This window comes from Salvelinus fontinalis, chromosome 30, assembly GCF_029448725.1.
Source record: "Salvelinus fontinalis isolate EN_2023a chromosome 30, ASM2944872v1, whole genome shotgun sequence".
In the NCBI taxonomy this organism is placed as follows: domain Eukaryota; kingdom Metazoa; phylum Chordata; class Actinopteri; order Salmoniformes; family Salmonidae; genus Salvelinus; species Salvelinus fontinalis.
Window position 1 is genome coordinate 8,576,379 of NC_074694.1, and position 12,863 is coordinate 8,589,241.

A 12,863-nucleotide genomic window follows, 5' to 3' on the forward strand; every position below is an offset into this window, starting at 1 on the left:
TGTCTACTGTAAAGCTAATAATGCAGGCATACATCTTACGCATGGGTGGCCCCAGCGGGAATCAAACACCATGACCTGTGTTGTTGCAAGCGCCGTGCTCTCTCGACTAACACAGGACGATGTCTATATGCCTCTATAATGTCTATCTACTTAGAACTTCAGTAGAACACACTCCCACTGACATAATCCAACATTATTCAGCTCTCTGTTGTCCTCTACATCACCCTCCCAGGTCTCTGCTGTCCTCTACACCACCCTCCCAGCTCTCTGTTGTCCTCTACACCACCCTCCCAGCTCTCTGCTGTCCTCTACACCATCCTCCCAGCTCTCTGCTGTCCTCCCTCTACATCACCCTCCCAGCTCTCTGTTGTCCTCTACATCACCCTCCCAGGTCTCTGTTGTCCTCTACACCACCCTCCCAGGTCTCTGTTGTCCTCTACACCATCCTCCCAGCTCTCTGCTGTCCTCCCTCCACATCATCCTCCCAGGTCTCTGCTGTCCTCTACACCATCCTCCCAGCTCTCTGTTGTCCTCTACACCATCCTCCCAGCTCTCTGTTGTCCTCTACATCACCCTCCCAGCTCTCTGATGTCCTCTACACCATCCTCCCAGCTCTCTGCTGTCCTCCCTCTACATCACCCTCCCAGCTCTCTGTTGTCCTCTACATCACCCTCCCAGGTCTCTGTTGTCCTCTACACCACCCTCCCAGGTCTCTGTTGTCCTCTACACCATCCTCCCAGCTCTCTGCTGTCCTCCCTCCACATCATCCTCCCAGGTCTCTGTTGTCCTCTAAACCATCCTCCCAGCTCTCTGTTGTCCTCTACATCACCCTCCCAGCTCTCTGCTGTCCTCTACATCACCCTCCCAGCTCTCTGTTGTCCTCTACACCATCCTCCCAGCTCTCTGTTGTCCTCTACACCATCCTCCCAGGTCTCTGTTGTCCTTCCTCCACATCACCCTCCCAGGTCTCTGTTGTCCTCTACACCATCCTCCCAGCTCTCTGTTGTCCTCTACACCACCCTCTCAGCTCTCTGCTGTCCTCTACACCACCCTCCCAGCTCTCTGCTGTCCTCCACATAACACTCCTTTCATGATTTTTTAATGCTGTCGAAGTGTCATATTACATAACTGATACAAGAAATGTCCTTTCATCATTGTTGTGGCTGGCAGCACAAACCCCTTCAATGAAATCCAGATGAATCCGAGTGGAGCCCCTTCCTCGACACTAAGGGGTTTGTGTGTGTTTCCAGACAGCTGTAAATAGATTATATTTGCAGCCAGGTCACCTGTGATACAAGTCAGTATTCGACGTCTATCCATGTCTGAGGACGTTCTCTAGGAGCAACAGTGAGCTCTGTTTCCTTAAAGCAGGTTTCGGTTTTGCTCGGGCGTTGTGTACGTGGATTGCGGATGTTTGAATCGAGCGATAGAAAGTTGTTTTTGATATTTTCGTTTTAAACCAAAACTCCTACCTTAACCATTCAAAGTGCCTAACCTTAAGATTTTGGATTTAGTGACTAAACGTAACACTTTGAAATTTTGACGTTTGGAACAACTTTGAAATTTGACATTTGAGAAACATCAAATTCTGACGTGAGACTGTGAGAGCTAGCTGTGAATTTGTGGTAGCATAGATATACAGTGCAATTGTTTTTTCCTGTGCTGTGTGTGTGTGTGTGTGTGTGTGTGTGTGTGTGTGTGTGTGTGTGTGTGTGTGTGTGTGTGTGTGTGTGTGTGTGTGTGTGTGTGTGTGTGTGTGTGTGTGTGTGTGTGTGTGTGTGTGTGTGTGTGTTCGTGCGTGCGTGCGTGCATCCATTCTTGCATGTGATCACTCCTGGTCAGTATCCCTAATCTCATCGCTCCCCTTTGCCAAGTTCTTCTCTGGGGAAATTAATACAGGATGAAGCCAAGGAAGTTTTACAGTATAAAGAATGTTTTATTTGAGGGGAAACTTGTTTAAGAAGCGATTATCAGGCCATTCTGCAGTTTCAGGCTCTTTGGATGTATAATATTGAAACAATTATAGGCCTCCCCAAATAAGATGGACCAGAGATAATTAGATTTTTACACTGGAGGGCGTTTTCAAGGCAATTAACATGGCACACCATCCATTTGGCTCCAAGCCCTGACTTAAGGGTGGGAGGGGGGGGTCTACTACAGGGGGAAATAATCACTCTACCGTTACCTCTTGATTGTAATCTAAAGCACACAACATAGACACACACAATCACACACACACACAAACACACACTCAGCTGCAGAGAGGCTGAAACAAATAGATAGGGAAGAACACGCACCAATGCATTTTGGTGTAATTCAGCAAAACACTAACTAGCACCTCCTCAGAAAGCTCGCAAGCACAAATGTGCACGTGCACACACACACGCGCGCACACACCCACACACAGTCACACAGACACACAAACCTCCTCACATCTCTATGGCTATACTCTTCGTATCTCTAGAATTACTATAGCCGTAGTAATTAAATACGATTCAGAAATTCAATCGCAGGCATTAGGAAGCATAAGCATTTAGTAATAATCTTTATTCATCCTAATTTATCAGGCTAAAGGCTTAATGGCAGCTAATCCACAGATAAAAGGCCTTGACACAGTCTCTCTGAACGAACAGCACATTCAGTCCATAAGGCAAACTCTTCCACACAATCCAGTAGGAATATATAGATTGTTCTCTGCTGTAAAGCTTTAGGTCTAACTCTGCGGTCTGATTTGTATTTAAATGAAATGTTATTTAAATGATATCTCTACACTAGGGTAGTCAAACATACGCCCCGCAGACTGGATCCAGTAGGCGAAGGGGTTTCTAACTGGTCCGCGTGTGGTTTGAATGTTCCAAGTTCACTTCGAAACAATGGTTATTATAAAGTGGGGCAAAAAAGTATTTAGTCAGACACCAATTGTGCAAGTTCTCCCACTTAAAAAGATAAGAGAGGCCTGTAATTTTCATCATAGGTACATTTCAACTATGACAGACAAAATGAGAAGAATAATGCAGAAAATCACATTGTAGGATTTTTAATGAAATTATTTGCAAAATATCTCTGGAGAGACCTGAAAGTAGCTGTGCAGCGACGCTCCCCATCCAACCTGACAGCGCTTGAGAGGATCTGCAGAGAAGAATGGGAGAAACTCCCCAAAACAGGTGTGCCAAGCTTGTAGCGTCATACCCAAGAAGACTCCAGGCTGTAATCGCTGCCAAAGGTGTTTCAACAAAGTACTGAGTAAAGGGTCTGAATACTTATTTAAATGTGATATTTCAGTTTTTTTAAATGTCTAAACCTGTTTTTGCTTTGTCATTATAGCGTATTGTGTGTAGATAGATGAGGAAAAAAACAATTGAATAAATGTCAGAATAAGGCTGTAACTTAACAAAATGTGGAAAAAGTAAAGGGGTCTGAATACTTTCCGAAGGCACCGTGCATTTTTGCACATAAAAGCGTTTTCACCAACATTTCTTGCATAATACAAACATCTCCACCCCACTGATCCTCAACACTGGGGCCCCACAAGGGTGTGTTCTCAACCCTCTCCTGTACACCCTGTTCATCCATGACTGCGTGGTCATGCATGCCTCCAACACAATCATCAAGTTTGCAGACGACACTATAGTGGTAGGCTTGTTAACTTCTCTGGGATAGGTGGGATGGTAGCGTCCCACTTGGCCAAAATCCAGAAAAAATGTAGCGCGCCAAATTCAAATATATTACTATAATAAATCAATCTTTCATGAAATCACACATGAAAGACACCAAATTAAAACTACACATGTTGTGAATCCAGCCAATGTCTGATTTCAAAAAGGATTTACGGGGAAAGCACACCAAACAATTATGTTAGCTCGGTACATAGCCACAGAAAAACACAGCCATTTTCCCAGCAAAAGATAGTAGTCACAAAAAGCAGAAATAGAGATAAAATTAATCACTAACCTTTGATGATCTTCATCAGATGACACTCATAGGACATCATGTTACACAATACATTTATGTTTTGTTCGATAATGTGCATATTTATATCCACAAATCTCGGTTTACATTGGCGCCATGTTCAGAAATGCCTCTAAAACATCCGGAGTAATTACAGAGAGCCACGTCAAATAACATAAATTCTCATCATAAACTTTGATGAAAGATACATGTTCTACACAGAATTAAAGATACACTAGTTATTAATGCAACCGCTGTTTCAGATCTTAAAAAAACTTTACGTAAAAAGCACACCATGCAATAATCTGAGACAGCGCTCAGATTTAACAACATTTCTCCGCCATGTTGGAGTCAACAGAAATACAAAATTACCTCATAAATATTCCCTTACCTTTGATTATGTTCATCAGAATGCACTGCCAGAAATCCTAGTTCCACAATAAATCGTTGTTTTGTTCAACATATTACTTATGTCCAAATAGCTACTTTTGCTAGCATGTGTAGTACACGTGTCCAAACGCTCGCGCAGGTGCAGGCAAACGTCGGATGAAAACTTCTAAAAGTTATATTACAAGTCGAATAAACTGGTCAAACAAGGGAGAGAATCAATCTTCAGGATGTTGTTATCATATATATCCAATAACGTTCCAACCGGAGCATTCCTTCATGTCTGTATAAGTAATGGAACGCAAGGCGATATCATGAGGAAAGCGCATGATCAAGAACTGGCAATCAGCCAGACCAATGACTGAAACACCTCCCATCCGGCCCCACATCACACTAGAGGCTTCATTCAGCGTTCTACAGACTGTTGACATCTAGTGGCATGCGTAGGAAGTGCAAACAGATCCATATATTACAGGGAATTGAATAGGCGATGACTTTAACCTCGACCAGTCTCATAATTCTCACTTCCTGTTTGGATTGTTTCTCAGGTTTTTGCCTGCTATATGAGTTCTGTTATACTCACAGACATCATTCAAACAGTGCTATAAACTTCAGAGTGTTTTCTATCCAATAGTAATACTAATATGCATATATTAGCATCTGGGACAGAGTAGGAGGCAGTTCACTATGGGCACGCAATTCATCCAAAAGTGAAAATGCTGCCCCCTATATCAACGAAGTTAACCAACAACGACGAGACGGCCTATAGGGGAGAGGTGAGTGCCCTCGGAGTGTGATGTCAGGAAAATAACCTCTCACTCAACGTCAACGAAACAAAGGAGATGATCGTGGACTTCAGGAAACAGCAGAGGGAGCACCCCATATTTGTATTTATAAGTGCCAAAGCAGCAGCTACTCTTCCTGGGGTCCAGCAAAATTATGGCAGTTTAAACAATTTTAAAAACATTACAATACATTCACAGATTTCACAACACACTGTGTGCCCTCAGGCCCCTACTCCACTACCACAAATCTACAGTACTAAATCCATGTGTACAGTTGAAGTCGGAAGTTTCCATACACTTAGGTTGGAGTCATTAAGGAGACATGGGTCTCCAGCTTCACTGATTTTTGCAATTCGTTCCAGTCATTGGCAGCAGAGAACTAGAAGGAAAGGCGGCCAAACAAGGAATTGGCTTTGGGGGTGACAAGTGAAATATACCTGCTGGAGCTTGTGCTATAGGTGGGTGCTGCTTTGGTGATCAGCGAGCTGAGATAAAGCGGGGCTTTATGTAGCAAAGACTTCTAGATGACCTGGAGCCAGTGAGTTTGGTGACGAATATGAAGCGAGGACCAGCCGACGAGAGAATTCAGGTCGCAGTGGTTGGTAGTGTATGGGGCTTTGGTGACAAAACGGATGGCACTGTGATAGACTGCATCCAATTTACTGAGTAGAGTGTTGGAGGCTACTTCCTAAATGACGCGGATCGGCAGGATAGTCCGTTTTACGAGGGTATGTTTGGCAGCATGAGTGAAGGATGCTTTGTTGTGAAATAGGAAGCAGATTCTAGAATTCATTTTGGATTGGAGATGCTTAATGTGAGTCTGGAAGGAGAGTTTACAGTCTAACCAGACACCTAGGTATTTGAGTTGTCCACATATTCTAAGTCAGAACCGTCCAGGGTAGTGATGCTGGACGGGCGGGCAGGTGCGAGCAGCGATCGGTTGAAGAGCATGCATTTAGTTTTACTTGCATTTAAGAGCAGTTGGAGGCCACGGAAGGAGAGTTGTGTGGCATTGAAGCTCATCTGGAGGATAGTTAACACATTGTCCAAAGAAGGGCCAGAAGTGTACAGAATGGTGTCATCTGCGTAGAGGTGGATCAGAGAATCACCAGCAGCAAGAGCGACAACATGGATGTATACAGAGAAAAGAGTCGGCCCGAGAATTGAACCCTGTAGCACCCCCATAGAGACTGCCAGAGGTCCGGACAACAGGCACTCCGATCTGAGAAGTAGTTGGTGAACCAGGCGAGGCAGTCATTTGAGAAACCAAGGCTGTTGAGTCTGCCGATAAGAATGTGGTGATTGACAGAGTCGAAAGCCTTGGCCGGGTCGATGAATACAGCTGCACAGTATTGTCCCTTTTCGATGGCGGTTATGATATCGTTTAGGACGTTGAGCGTGGCTGAGGTGCACCCATGACCAGCTTGGAAACCAGATTGCAAAGTGGAGAAGGTACGGTGGGATTCAAAATGGTCGATGATCTGTTTGTTAACTTGGCTTTCGAAGACCTTAGAAAGACAGGGTAGGATAGATATAGGTCTGTAGCAGTTTGGGTCTAGAGTGTCTCCCCTTTGAAGAGGGGGATGACCGCGGCAGCTTTCCAATCTTTGGGGATTCTCAGACGATACGAAAGAGAAGGTAAACAGGCTAGTAATAGGGGTTGCAACAATTTCGGCTGATAATTTTAGAATGAGAGGGCCCAGATTGTCTAGCCCTGCTGATTTGTAGGGGTCCAGATTTTGCAGCTCTTTCAGAACATCAGCTATCTGGATTTGGGTGAATGAGAAATGAGGGAGCCTTGGGCTAGTTGCTGTGGGAGGTGCAGTGCTTTTGACCGGGTAGGGGTGGCCAGGTGGAAAGCATGGCCAGCTGTAGAAAAATGCTTATTGAAATTCTCAATTATTGTGGATTTATTAGTGGTGACAGTGTTTCCTAGCCTCAGTGCAGTGGGCAGCTGGGAGAAGGTGCTCTTATTCTCCATGGACTTTACAGTGTCCCAGAACTTTTTGGAGTTTGTGCTGCAGGATGCAAATTTCTGTTTTAAAAAGCTCGCCGTTGCTTTCCTAACTGCCTATGTATATTGGTTCCTAACTTCCCTGAAAAGTTGTATATTGCGGGGGCTATTTGATGTGAATACCATACGGCACAGGAGACAAACCTGATTCAGTTACACCAGCTCTGTCTGGAGGAATGGGCCAAACCCAACTTATTGTGGGATGGTTGATGCAGGCTAACCGAAACGTTTGACCCAAGTAGCCATATTACTTCAACAGTATATAACAATAGATCGTCTCTTAGCTTTACACGAATGTGGTTCTGAATATAGGCCGCAACACCTCCTCCGTTGGCATTTCTGTCTTTTCTCTAGATATTTTAACCGTGTATTGCTACCACTGTATCCTCAAAGGTATTATCTAAGTGAGTTACAGAGATATTCAGAATATGAATGTCGTCTGATATAAGCAAGTTATTGACTTCATGGATCTTGTTTTTCAGACTATTTTTAGCAGTTTTCTGGGTTGCTTGATTGTTTTTAATGCTTTACTGGGAAGCTTATCAGAGGTAGACTTACTCATGTTATTTACATTTTTATTTATCGTTATTTTACCAGGTAAGTTGACTGAGAACACGTTCTCATTTGCAGCAACGACCTGGGGAATAGTTACAGGGGAGAGGAGGGGGATGAATGAGCCAATTGTAAACTGGGGATTATTAGGTGACCATGATGGTTTGAGGGCCAGATTGGGAATTTAGCCAGGACACCGGGGTTAACACCCCTACTCTTACGATAAGTGCCATGGGATCTTTAATGACCTCAGAGAGTCAGGACACCCGTTTAACGTCCCATCCGAAAGACGGCACCCTAAACACAGGGCAGTGTCCCCAATCACTGCCCTTGGGCATTGGGATATTTTATTAGACCAGAGGAAAGAGTGCCTCCTACTGGCCCTCCAATACCACTTCCAGCAGCATCTGGTCTCCCATCCAGGGACTGACCAGGACCAACCCTGCTTAGCTTCAGAAGCAAGCCAGCAGTGGTATGCAGGGTGGTATGCTGCTGGCTACATTGGAGCTGATAGTGCAGGGTGAGCTGCATAAAGTGGTCTTCCTACTAGTGCACACCGCCTCAGTGCTAACAGTGTAACTCTGGTTTATAGGCTCATGATTACTGCTTACAATAGCTGTAGGATAAACAGATGCATTTGATGCAATTAGGGGTACATAAAATAAATGACTTACATTGTGTTTGCCAATGCCCCTAAGATCATGTACATTTGATGCAGCATTATGACGACTCATTGTCACAATGGGAGGGATTAACTGAGCTGGTCTTGGATCATTTACCAGTCATTGTTTCAACGCAGCCTTGAAATGCGTGGACAGAGTCCAGGAGCCAAGATGATTTGGACGGACTCTGTCATTCCTGTTTCCAGAAGGTGTCAAAGTTATCAATAAAAGTGACTCCAGCAGAGCTACAGTAGTCTTTTAGACAGATCTGTAATGCCAGCAGTCTGCTGAATCTTTCACACTCAACGATGGTACTGGACCTGAAATTACTGAACATTTTTGGGGGAGTCTTTCAATGCTAAAATCAGTTGTTTTTTTACAAATGTTCCTGAGCTAGCCCTCCTGATGTCATTTGACCCCACATTGACTACAACAGTGTCAGCTCATCGCATCTGTGGTAGAACAGTCGGAAGCAGCCTTGTTATGTCCTGTACTCGTGCTCATGGGTAGCACAGGGTAACACTCGTGCTCCTGGGTAGCACAGGGTAGCACTCGTGCTCCTGGGTAGCATAGAGCTGCCTATGATGACAGCTGGTGATGTTGAATGGACCGGTCTCTCAGGCAGCCTCACGGTCTGGTGAGGCTGGGAGCTCCGAAGAGCTAAACCCGAGGTAAAAGCCACCGGAGAAGGAGACAGAACTGAGGACGAAGAAGCAGATACCTCCCGATCCAATCTTGATTGAGAAGCCACCACAGACGAAGGCACCAGAACCTCTGGTTCCAGGTCGGCAAAGCTGTTTCTGGTCTGTGTCAGTTCCGGGCTCAACATCTCAACGGAGACACCCGTTGCCTGAGGATGCCTTCTTCGACTTCTACGACGAGTGATGTACCTCCATGGCTGGTTGGTTGGGTCGAGAACAGCTACGTTCTCCAGGGAAGGGGGATGGAACCCTGCCCAGCGTCGGCCAGTCGGCTGTGGAGAGTCGACACGGCGGCAGAACCTCCACCAGACCAGAGCGGCGTCCGGCTACTGGGGTGGAAGTAAAAGAAAAAGTAGGTGGGCGTGGGTTCCCTAGTAGCTTATGTAGGTTTTCTACTCGCTTGCCAAGAGTAGCAACTTCGCTCCAGTAGTCCTCTGCAAGCAAGCAGTTGCTACATTGAAAGTCAGCGAAGTCCACATTGTCCCGGAACAAAGCAAAGTAAGCACAGATCCTGCAACGCTGGAAACATTCATTAGCGGCCCCAATTTGAGACCACCGAGCCAGCTAGGCTAGCTTTCACATCTCTCCCCCTATACAGAATCTGTCAGGATCCCGGGACAGATAGCAGCGTTCACAGCAATTTAGCCCAACATAAAATAAAAGTATATAAAAAGATTAAACCGAGGTCTTTAGTTCAGGTTTCGGCGTTCAACAGTGTTCAAACACAACAAACATACGTCACGCTCTGATGACGTCGCGCTGGTTGAGAGAAATCCACATCGACGGGACAGTAGTGGAGATGGTGGAAAGTTTTAAGTTCCTCGGCGTACACATCACGGACAAACTGTGATATCACAACAGCTGTTGTGTAACAAAAAGATGTTAGCAAGGAAGGTTGGCCTTGTTCAGGGGCAGAATGACAGATATTTACCTTGTCAGCTCAGGGATTCGGTCTAGGAACCTTTCAGTTACTGGCCCAACGCTCTAACCACTAGGCTACCTGCCGCCCCACAAAATACTATAGTACAGTACAGTATGCTCTAACCACTAGGCTACCTGCCGCCCCACAAAATACTATAGTACAGTACAGTATGCTCTAACCACTAGGCTACCTGCCGCCCCACAAAATACTATAGTACAGTACAGTATGCTCTAACCACTAGGCTACCTGCCGCCCCACAATATACTATAGTACAGTACACTCTAACCACTAGGCTACCTGCCGCCCCACAATATACTATAGTACAGTACAGTATGCTCTAACCACTAGGCTCGCTGCCGCCCCAACATAAAACTATAGTATCAGTACGGTATGCTCTAACCACTAGGCTACCTGCCGCCCCACAATATACTATAGTACAGTACAGTATGCTCTAACCACTAGGCTACCTGCCGCCCCACAATATACTATAGTACAGTACAATATGCTCTAACCACTAGGCTACCTGCCGCCCCACAATATACTATAGTACAGTACAGTATGCTCTAACCACTATGCTACCTGCCGCCCCACAATATACTATAGTACAGTACAGTATGCTCTAACCACTAGGCTACATGCCGCCCCACAATATACTATAGTACAGTACAGTATGCTCTAACCACTAGGCTACCTGCTGCCCCACAATATACTATAGTACAGTACAGTATGCTCTAACCACTAGGCTATTAAATTGACTTGATGTTGATCGTCTGTTGTTGTCTGCTTGGTTTACAGCAGGTTCTGGTTAGATTTAAACAGAGAAAGCATTAGGGTAATGCCTTTATGTTGTTGTACCTCAGATTGCACACGGAGTCTTACTGTGGCAATTATGTAGGGTAGACTATTGCGCCACACCCAACGCTCTTCCTATGAATTATTCTGGATATAATGACAACAAATGACATAACCTAGTGGACTTCTTCACAAAATGATCTGGTCATGAAATAACATGACGTACATTTTGGTTTCTATGTTACACCTGCAATTTTAAATAATAGAAGGGGCATGAAGTAGTCTACTTGAACTTAGATTTTAAATACTAGAAGGGGCAAAAAGTAGTCTACTTGAATTTACATTTCGAGCTCCGAAAAAGCCTTGAAAATCAGACATTTCCTCAATTTGGTGTTTGAAAACGTCCTTGTAATTATTGAAGCCAATTTATATGTTATTGTGGAATTATCCGTGATTTCTATTTTTTGACAAGTTTGTGAGAGATGTGGCCACTTTCGTTTCGTTTCCCACCGCTTCAATTGAAAGGTGGTGCGCTACTGTTTTGAGGGTAAAAACCACGTGCGGTTATTATGAGGAAGACGATGAGGAAGACGATTATTATGAGGAAGACAGTTATTATGAGAAAGACGATGAGGAAGACGGTTATTATGAGGAAGATGGTTATTATGAGGAAGACGGTTATGATGAGGAAGACGATGAGGAAGACGGTTATTATGAGGAAGACGGTTATTATGAGGAAGACGATGAGGAAGATGGTTATTATGAGGAAGATGGTTATTATGAGGAAGATGGTTATTATGAGGAAGACGATGAGGAAGATGGTAATTATGAGGACGATGGTTATTATGAGGAAGAAGGTTATTATGAGGAAGACGGTTATTATGAGGAAGATGGTTATTATGAGGAAGACGATGAGGAAGATGGTAATTATTTGGAAGATGGTTATTATGAGGAAGATGGTTATTATGAGGAAGATGATGAGGAAGATGGTTATTATGAGGATGATGGTTATTATGAGGAAGATGGTTATTATGAGGAAGACGATGAGGAAGATGGTAATTATGAGGAAGATGGTTATTATGAGGAAGACGGTTATTATGAGGAAGACGGTTATTATGAGGAAGACGGTTATTATGAGGAAGACGGTTATTATGAGGAAGTCGGTTATTATGAGGAAGACGATGAGGAAGACGGTTATTTTGAGGAAGATGGTTATTATGAGGAAGATGGTTATTATGAGGAAGACGATGAGGAAGATGGTTATTATGAGGAAGATGGTTATTATGAGGAAGACGGTTATTATGAGGAAGACGGTTACTATGAGGAAGACGATGAGGAAGACGGTTATTATGAGGAAGATGGTTATTATGAGGCAGACGGTTATTATGAGGAAGATGGTTATTATGAGGAAGACGGTTACTATGAGGAAGACGATGAGGAAGACGATGAGGAAGACAGTTATTATGAGGAAGATGGTTATTATGAGGAAGATGGTTATTATGAGGAAGATGGTTATTATGAGGAAGATGGTTATTATGAGGAAGATGGTTATTATGAGGAAGACGATGAGGAAGACGGTTATTATGAGGAAGATGGTTATTATGAGGAAGATGGTTATTATGAGGAAGACGATGAGGAAGACGGTTATTATGAGGAAGACGGTTATTATGAGGAAGATGGTTATTATGAGGAAGACGATGCGGAAGACGGTTATTATGAGGAAGATGGTTATTATGAGGAAGATGGTTATTATGAGGAAGATGATGAAGAAGATGGTTATTATGAGGAAGATGATGAAGAAGATGGTTATTATGAGGAAGACGGTTATTATGAGGAAGATGGTTATTATGAGGAAGACGGTTATTATGAGGAAGACGATGAGGAAGACGGTTATTATGAGGAAGATGGTTATTATGAGGAAGATGGTTATTATGAGGAAGACGATGAGGAAGATGGTTATTATGAGGAAGACGGTTATTATGAGGAAGATGATGAGGAAGATGGTTATTATGAGGAAGATGGTTATTATGAGGAAGACGATGAGGAAGATGGTTATTATGAGGAAGATGGTTATTATGAGGAAGACGGTTATTATGAGGA

At 44.0% G+C, this 12,863-nt stretch overlaps 1 pseudogene; it reads right to left on the bottom strand.

The window, feature by feature from the left end:
* Positions 1–8,965: 8,965 nt before the first annotated feature.
* LOC129828444 (glyoxalase domain-containing protein 4-like) overlaps positions 8,966–12,863 on the bottom strand; it is a 159,565-nt pseudogene continuing 155,667 nt past the window's right edge.